The following is a 10,036-nucleotide window of genomic DNA, read 5'->3' as shown; positions in this document are numbered from 1 at the left end:
CATAGTTATGAATCCAACCATTTAGATATGTTGCCACTTTCCCATGACAAGCAAGCGTTTCATTTATTCTCTGGCAAATGAGAAGGCATTGATGATTTAATGAGGTTGGTACTAATATAACATTATCACATTTTATCTGTATTCCATATTTAGCATGATTCATTATCAGCTCTCGTACCCAACAACACACTTGTCAGTCCTCCTGGCACTGATGCCTGTTTTTACGATCCCCGGTATGAGCGTGTTGCTATATATAAATAGATGTACAGCCACCCGGCTTGACAGTATGTGTTCCTGTTCCTTATTGATGTACGGTGTGGTTGTTTCATTAATGGGCTGAACATGTGGGGGCTGGAGCAGCACACACTTTCCCACTGATGACATTTGAAAACCTAGCAGGCAATCGTGAATCAAGGCGGGTATTAAGAGCTTTAGTCCCAGTTCTCTCTGAACAGCCAGGGAGCTGTGCACTCGATGAGGTAAGACAATGCATTTGCCTCAGAGCTGGGGCCATTTAGCAGGGGTCTTCTCGCCTCATCGGTTGGGTATGGCCACTCACTGGAGGTGGAGGATTACAGCGGCAGCATACAGTGGTGTGTGTTATATGTCAGGCACATTACACACACCACACTGCCTGCCTGACACTTCAATGTCAGGTAGGCCTCACCTCTGTCGGAGCATTGAGGGTTTCTCCAGTTATTTTTTTTATTTTATTAGGAGAATGCATATTAATCAACATTTCTGTAAATAGGCCAGTTGGCTAATTTTCAACTGTAGTCCTACTTACCTAACATGCATGTCTTTATGGTGGGAGGGAATCGGAGCAAACTCCACACACAGGCCCTGCCCTGGCCTGCCCTGCCCTGCCCTGCCCTGCCCGGACCGGGGCTGGAACTCTGCAGTGCCAACCTGCTGTGAGGCAGAAGTGCTAACCGCTGAGCCTCCGTGCTGCCTGTCACACGCTTCCTTACAATAAACTCAATCAGGGAATATCCTTCAATATCAAATGTGATTTTCGGTTGGCATGGGGAATCGCCTGGCCTGAGGAATTCATTTAGAAATTACCCCGAGGCATTTATCCCATTAGTAAAGGCCAAGGGAAAAACGACTTCTGTTGTTCTGGTCAGCAAATTACAAATACTGTAGCTCAAGGCAGTTATTTTATATTCACATGATATTTTTTTTTTTTTTTTTTAAGGAGAGCTCTTTTGCAGGTTAATGAGTCAATCATTTGGTGTGTAGTACTGCTGGGCTGTGAAATACAGGCAAAGAAGGTAGGACTGGAGAAACACTGTGCGGTGTGTTCTTGTAGTTGGATTGAAGTTGAGATGTGCTGCTTCTGCCTCTGGTGATGGACTGTAATTTAAAGGAGTGCGGAGAACAGAAGCGGTGCCAAACTCCCCAACAAAGATGACTGCAGAAAGCCAGGTTCTCCTCTCTGTTTTCCATGTAACAGTCAGATAAACATAATGATGCCTTGGCTGGTGCAAGGCACCGGGCTTGAATGAGATGGAGCCATTTTCCCTGTTTCCTTTTTTTTTAAGAATGCACATACAACGCTTCTGTTTATCAGCACCCGCTCTCCAAAGGGAAATATTAACGTGTGAATGCAATAACGCTGATTCTGGTGGAGCAGTAGGGATTTGAAGCCAATCTGGACCGACCCGCCCCCATCAAAGGGAAAAGGAAGAGCAGTTGTGCGGTGTATTTACACCTTTTGTTAGACAGTGAACTCCATTCTCAAGGTCTAAAAATGGTTTTGATGACCACATTCTTAACACATGCTCTAGATTTAACATTTTCAGTAATTAAATTTCATCCATAGGCTACCTTGTGCACACTTACTCTGCATGTAGTTTACCTTTTTAATTAAACCACAGAGGTCAACGTCCATTCAAAGACTCAACGTTGAGGAAAAGCAGAGAAGCACGAGGTCTTTTGGTCAGCACTCGTCTGGCTTAAATCGTTGTTGGGAGCAGGAGAGATAATGATCATACGTACACGGTTACAAAGAACCGCTTCCAAAGGCTAGGATCTCACTCCCAGTTTCTAATTGAGTGTGAGTGTGTGCGCCGCTGTTCTTTGTATTTTTGGTTAGAACATTTTCAATGGATTGAGGAAAAAACAGACTCCGTAGTCATTTGCACCACTTTAGTATGTGTGCAGTTGAAAATCTGTAGTGCTGTGAGCAGGTTTGGCATTTGACATTGGGGAAATATTTTTAGTGTTATTTCATGCAGGTTACCCACACCTGCATCTTTTTTACTTAATTGGGGTAGCTCGCTTGTGTTGCTTTTTGGAAGTTTCCACATTTTCTCAGACAATTGGAAGAAGATAATTCTTTTGCGTGATTTTCAGACGGCAGTTAATCCATGAATGCTGTAAGAGCCTTGAACCTGGCGTGCATGATGGCGTTGCACTGAACCTAGCACGTTAATATGAAGCTAATTATAACATCTGCTCACACTAAATGCAAAGCAAGGTTGGAGTACGGCTGGAATTTCATCAAACCAATTTAAAAATGTCTATGGTATATCGTTTCTGTTGCAATGTCGAATAACAAGCAGCGAACTGCGTTATGCATTATTTACGTCATTTGGACCCCACTTTATGTTCTGATCCTTGCACGTTATGTTTATTTTGCACCAAAGTTCTTAATGAAATGTGCAACTGCTCCTTACTTTTCATTTGCCAATGATTTAACCTTAGACAGGACAGGGGTTTACAAAACAGGGATTACTATGTGGTTATTTCCTATATACTATTTAAATATTTTTTTCTTTTTTATTGAATTACATAAATTTCATTATCGAGATATGAAATCAGCTATGTAAGGGTATAAGAGTTTGGCCATATTGCTGGGGCCTGAAGCACCAGCAGCATATTTCATAATTGTTAGTGAAATAAAAAATTATAATTAACCTAATACTTCTACTTTATATTACAAGTGTGCTTTTGACCAGACAATAAAAACAATGTAATGGTTGGATTTAGTAAAAAAATGGATACTTTTCTTATAGGCAAACCTAAAGCTACTGCCAGCATGCGCCTACCTTAACTTAGTCCGGCACGACTACACACACACTCGTTATTACACACTGTGTGTTACACACTGCGGCTTTGCACAGCTTAATCAACTTAGATATGTGTTAATTAGTAAGCTTTAGAGGCACTGGTAGGTGGATTTTTGTTACATTTTTGGATGGATGGCTGGCTGGCATATGCTATGCCATATGTTATGTTATATATGTCATGTACATAAGTGCATGTATATGATGTGCTGTTATGGCAAGCTAAGGGGCTGCAGGCAGTAGCTTAATATTTACCCCACAGACTCGAGTGTTATCAATCTTCATATCCAACAGGCAAGAAAGTCAAATCTCAAGCCATTCGGTTCAATGCTAAAGATAGTTTGAAATGTTGTGATGCTATATAGTTGTTTCCACGGAGCCCAAATTATGTTTTCCAGTATAAGTCAGTTCTTAGACAGTGTAAACAACAGGGGGTCTTGATTGGGTCTCTGTCTGCACCCCCCTTAATGTCACTTTATCTTATTCTCAACATACACTTCTGTACTCGTGCTTGTTTTGTCACTTGAAACTGTCGTCTGAATTCCCCCAGTAGGCATTGCATTAGGAAACGGAGCCTGTCAAAGCTGAATTGCTACATAAGTGGTGCACGCAGGTATCTTGGTGCAGCATGTTTATCAAGGCCTTAGCATCTTTTTAATTTCCATTCCTTTTCAAGTAGTCATGCTGAAGTGGCAAAAGCGGCAGTTCAATGACAGCGGGGCCAAACTTAGATTATCTTTTACCTGTTGGAGACAACAGCCCCATCCAAGCTTTACCCGCGGCCTGCAGCCAGTTAATTCTCTGAAGTGGCACCAAAGCAAGCTCAGTTTAACTCTAAAGATCCAGTCTGTCAGTGATCATGGTGGGATGTCCTGGCCATGTTTGGATGTGTATCAAAGATAACAGGCAGGTTAGCCAACGAGGTGAGAGAATGCTTCGGTCTTGAGTTGGTTGACTGTGTGCAGCTTTGATATCTTGATGATGAAGGAGCTTTCAGTGAAAGGAGGATAGGATCTTATTTTTTAAAGCCCCCCTTTTTCCTTTCAATCAGGTGCTTTGAAAGCAATGTAAATTGTGACTTAAAGGTTTGGTTTTTTCTATTAATACTGATTTCTAATTTTATATGTCCAGCCAAGTTTTATAGTGAGATTTTGCGAAACATTGTTACTCTGAGGAAAACCTGGACTTTTACAGTCCACCCTAAAAGGTGTGACCCCCTTTTTTTTTTTCTTTCTAAGGACAATTAAGATGAATTTGTTCTGCGTTCAAACATTTTTGGGTGAGTTCCTCTCTTTGCCAACAGTGCAGGACCAGCCTTCAGCTAATCCTTCTGCAGCCATCATGCTTTCCATGTTGGGCTTTGGTGGCAGTGATATCTTTGCTTGAATACTTAATACATAATACTTACATAATATACTTGCTAATGTACACGGGGCAAAAGGCCCTGCGCGATGGCTGTGCTTCCCGAGCTCTTTAGAGATCAGTGAACTATGAAAGGCCGTCTCTTCAGCTGCCCTCTTGAACACACTCACTGAAGGGCCAGTGATACTGCTATCCTGTTTCTAAAAAGCCGGCACTTTTCCTGTACAGAGACCCAAATGGTCTCAGAATGCACTAAGCTGTAAACCTCCTACACCCAGGGACAGTTGTGTCAGTAGCTTCCTCTCAAATGTTAGTTTGTGCCTTTTTTTTCTTTAAAGGTTTTAAATCTTCAATAACAATTAATTGGAGATGATGATTATTTTTAATAGCTTTTAGCTTGACTTGTGGATGGTTTTTATAAAGTACTATTTAGATTGAACTGTATATTTGAGCATTTGGGTATTTTGTACACTCATTTTTTTTAAAGATGATTTTTTTGGGGGGCTTTTCCCTTTTTATTATAGTGGATAGGCATGAGAGGGGGGGAGAGAGATGGGGGATGACACGCAGCAAAGGATTTGAACCCGGGCCGCTGCAGGACCCCCGACATGGGGGCTAACGGTCCTACTGGGTGAGCTAGAGGCCGCCCTCATTAGATGCATTTTTATACAAGATAGGTATGATTTAGAGCACATTTAGATGTATATTATTATTATTAGTAACAAGTAGAGCTGTAGCTGATTTATTTTTAATTCATCAAGTTATTTGTTGATAAAGTCTAATCCCAAAGAATTAAAGAAACTGGCCAAAGATGAGTCTTTAAGTGGATCCATCTATGTTCAACACTACTGGGCACGTACATGCCACATTTGTTGAGAGCGCTGTACTAGCCCATGTCGTGGTGTTATTGTGGCCTTAATATTTTCTACGTAGCCCATCAGCTATGCTTCCCAGAGAGAAGAGCCAAGTTACGCTGCCCGACAAAATGCTGGGACTCGTTAGGCCCAGAGCAAGCAAGCTGACACCAAGAGCCAGGGCCAAGGGCCATACTTACCGGCACTCACCGGATAAGGACTCGGTTCCAAATTTACCCACAGCTTCGTCCCAATGCCATTTAATGCAAAGTTTGGCAATATTTGGTTTCCTGGGATAAAAGAAAACCCAGTTAGCCCTTCTAAGAAGAGAAATTTAAGCCGTTACCATAATTTTAATACCCACACTAACGGTTGGAATTCACTTGACATGTTTGGGGACGGGGGGCCTGTGAGGCTTCATCTCAGGGCCCCTGCCGTCTGTGAGGCTGCTGTGTGGTGAGTGGCTCCATGGGGGGCAGGTTAAGCCTGTTAGCCCCATATGATGACACTGCAGGTTTTCTCCATGGCTGGAGGGGGGGGGGAGATAGGGAAGGAGGCGGGCATGGAACATCGTTTCTAGCTTGTAGCTCATCACCACCGCCACTACTGCTGCCTCGTTGTTGTTTATGCCGGCTCCCAATGAGCCTGGCTGCAGGAGCATTCTGCTCCGCGGCTATTTGACAGCCACAGCTCCCCTGGCATCTCTTTTATGAACCTTAGTCATTTTAATAAGGTGTATTTTACTATCTTATCTATACTTTGGAAAACACATTTATAATAAAGTATTAAATCTATTCTAGGTATGTCTGGGCTGTTAATAATACAGAAAATACCAGACATTATTTAAGAGTACATTGCCCCTTTTTGAAGGACAGGGATGTATTATGTAATCATTTATTTGAAATGGAATAATTGAATTTGCCTTGAGGAGAAGCGGAGCTCTAAAGAGACGCCCGCTGGAACAGGTTTTGAGGTGGAATGTCAGACTTGAACCGGCCCTGTCCACTTGAGGCAAAGCAGACTTCAAATTACTTGAAAAACAAATTTCATTGGTCACTGAAGTAACTTGAACTTAGCCCCCCCCCCCCCACCTTTCTTCTCAGAACCATGGGGAATTACAATAAAACTATCTAAGCTTTGCTACTGTCATTTGAGTGGTGCCACTACATAACAGTGATATATAGTTAATGTGCTGCAGTAAGTCCACTGTGGCGTGTTTTCCCCTTGATTTCACCAGTTGTCTTGGAATTTGCAAGAAAATGAAGCATATTAAATATTTGATACCAAGCAGGCTTTCACAGGAATTTTCTGCACTCATTATCTAACCATTGTACACTATCCCTTGTGTTGTCCTTCGTGTCACAGGGACTTGTTTAATTTATTTACATTTTGTTTTAGCCCGGCGTTGTGCTTCAGGGGTCCCGGGTACGTATGTTCCACCACAATCCCGCCTCGTCCATCGGGTCCCAGGGGCCCCGGAGGACGACTCGAGGCTAGTGGGATACACGTTTGAGTGCAGGACGGGTCTCGGGACCCCAGAGGCCGAGGCCACGGTAGCAGAAAAATACAGTTGAATAGAGGAGGGTCTCTGGGACCCGAAGGACAGCACAAGGGTTAAAAAGAAGAACCAGACCTGTTTTGGTTTGCCTGCATCTACGGTAGTTGTATCACCTCTACAATGCATTTTTTCTTCTTTTCTTGGAAGGATCCGCTCATTCTGCAACTGTAAAACTCTGAATCAGTTATCTCCGGTAAGGAAAGATATGTAAATAATTCACATTTAATGGGAGTATACCTTACAGCCCAGTCTGATTTGCATACTCCAACAGTGCTTGTTGAAAGGTGGCTTTAGAGTTAAGAGGATACATAAATCATGTGTTTGCAGGAGGTGTGACTTGCATCTGTATTAGCATCCTATTTACAACCTGTTTACCTTTTAGCCGGGCTGCATGCTTCCAAGAACTAGAACATCTTCTAAAATATTGGCCCCATCCCAGCCACCCGATGCTGTGATACATGGACTCCAGTGTTGATTAATTCATGTTGGCAGTTTCCCTGTTTAAATACCTGCGGCCCAATTCCCGGGGTCATCCAGTGTATTAAATAATTATAGCATGACATCTAGGGACAAATAATGATAATGAAGACAGGCTGTTTGTATTTGCAGACTGTTTCCGATCTTGCTGTCTGTCGGGGGGGGGGTCCAGCTGTCGCCATTGATACGCAATGAATGATGAAAAATTGTTTGTCACATTCACTTAAACTGGATGTCAATGGGTCTCCGAAATATCAAAATAGGACTATCAGTGTTACTGAATGGGGGTAAAAAAAAATAAAATACAAAGTCATGGGACATTGCTCGTACTGCTGCCTGTACCTAAACTTAAACTCTCTTTATATTCTTGGATCATTCGTGTGGACTTAAAAGTCCGGCGATTCAAATCTGCAGCCAAGGAAATGAAGGGGGGGGGGGGGGGGGGGGGAATAATCCGAGAGAAGTAAAGTATACTTGATCAGACACGAAGGGCGATGTTCCTCAGTCTCTGTGTGCGGCTCGTATATTTTCTGGCTGTTTCTCGTATTCAAAGACAAAAAGACATTTGGCCGGGATAAAACTGACCGTAACGTTAATAATAATAATAATAATAAGACGGCGGCTAAAGGTGGCATTGTAAAGATATCCTTCATCATTGCTCCTGGCCTCTGGTCCCCTGTGTAACTTTATAGCTTTCCCGAGCAGACACTTCTGTTTCTCAACATTTGCAAGATCGGCCAGCTTTGGGATTGTTATGGAAGTTCTGTCAGCGAGGGAGGAATTTGTTGTGAAGAAGAGACCTTGTTGAAACAAAAATAAAGACAGGATAGAGACGGATTAAAAGTTTAGATATTCGTGTGAAAGAGTTTAATTTTCTCGAGGAACAATCAAACAAAAAATGACGAGAATAGCAGTTCACAATGAAAGAGTAACAGAGTGACACCAATTCTGGTGAATACATCCGTAATACACTCTTTATAGCAGTGCCCCAGAGGAAAACCAACCCTTGTTTGGAAACCAGTTTAATCTCAAACATAACATCAGGGACCTCAGGAGACAGTTGGAGCTCTTACGTATTTCTGAATCTGTCCCTCGTGTGTCCAAGTGTCTTGACCGGTCATTTATCTTAGCTAAAAAAAGGACATCTTGTCTCTTGGATAGGCTTGGTCTCGACCTGGGACCTGCTATGATAAAAAACGTTTCTAGCAACTGTTTCTGTCAGGCTCCACGTCATCTATCCTTGGTGGGAAAAAGAAAGTCATAACATATCCGTTGTCTCTACAAAGAGATCACACTGAGGACAGAACAGGAACCAACTCTGAGAGGGATTGAAGATATTATTATGAATATAATATGAAAATCATGGTTACATGTAATTTCCCATTACAGGACATTGGAGCTTTTGATTTCCATAAGCGACTTCTTTAAAATTATAGCTACGCCAGCCAGTGGTGATTTGGCGGTCTGGCTGACACAAAGAGGCTTAGAATTTGCAGTTTTGAGAAGTAGACCCCGGCTTTGTTTTCCTGGTCATATAATAAATGTTAATATTTTTAAGACAATACCTTCCCCCTGAAATGATTAGTGCCCTTTAAAAAAACGGCTCCAGCAGCCTTTTGAGAACCCAGGCAATGTGAGAGCAGCCAAGTCTGATTATTAATGGCGGGTCTCTATCTCTCAGGCCCTAATTGGTCTCTGCTGATTGCTGAGCATTGTGATTAAGAAATGCCATTAAAATTGATGCATTATGCTTCCAAGTGTTTTTCCCGGTTAGATAGCTCATTCAATCAATCGATAATTACAAAGATGATTTATTGCTCAGGGTTCAATTTGACAAGTTTACAATAATTGCCATGGTACAACTTTTCTCTGTACGTACTGCGGTTCCGAGAGAGCGGCTTCTTGGGCAAAATAAATTGAAACGGTTCTCTTTGATAAAGCGTTAATGCCTGTAGAGAAGCCAACCAAAATGATTTAACAAAGTTTCATTGTTCCACATTTATCCATATCCAGAAGAGTAATCTTTTCAATTTTAGCCGTTATTTGTCACTTATTATGGAGTATTTATCTATTTCTTATCAGTTACTGCGCAGCTTCTCATTTGAAATCCTTCAGTGGAGGCTTTTGAGACTCTATCTGCACATTTTCCACTACGGATATGCAAGTAGTTAATGAGGAAGAAGAGACAAAATATAATTCTATAGGGAGAAGTCAATGAGGTAGTTAATGATTTTATATTGTGTGGAGTTAATGAAAAACATCTCTAATGTCGTGGCAAAGTAAACATTTTTCCTATGGGTTTCAACTCATTTTCAAGTAAAAAAAAAACAACACAAGATAAATGTCAGTTTTTAGCTCCAACCCGTGTTTTAGCACAATATTTCAATTTCTTTTACATTAAACTCACGCTCTATTGTACATTTATATAGACTACTATGTCGTTACAAGTTGTATTATGAGTGTTTTTGTAGTGTTGCTTATGAGCATAATTTATCATATGATGAAGAGAGGTAGCTGCAGAACTGTAAACTAAAATGTATTTAGGGGGTAATATTCATTACAACTTTTTAAAATATCTTTATGTATAGTTGGACACTAACTTTTAATGAGATTTGACTTAGTATTAATTTGCCAGCAGTACATAAACAACCAAATGTCAAAACTTTTTTTTTAAGACTCACCCTCCGTGGAGCAGCAGCAGCCGCTTTTTTTTT

The 10,036-nt window shown here is 41.5% G+C and overlaps 1 protein-coding gene across 5 annotated transcripts in view; it reads left to right on the top strand.

Annotated features, from left to right (window-relative positions):
- The window catches only part of klhl29 (kelch like family member 29), a 225,089-nt gene that overhangs the window by 2,457 nt on the left and 212,596 nt on the right, over positions 1 to 10,036 (top strand). The window lies entirely within an intron of this gene.

This window comes from Etheostoma spectabile, chromosome 18, assembly GCF_008692095.1.
Source record: "Etheostoma spectabile isolate EspeVRDwgs_2016 chromosome 18, UIUC_Espe_1.0, whole genome shotgun sequence".
Taxonomy (NCBI): Eukaryota; Metazoa; Chordata; class Actinopteri; order Perciformes; family Percidae; genus Etheostoma; species Etheostoma spectabile.
The sequence above is the reverse complement of the archived record's forward strand: the minus strand, read 5'-3'. Positions and strand labels throughout refer to the sequence as shown.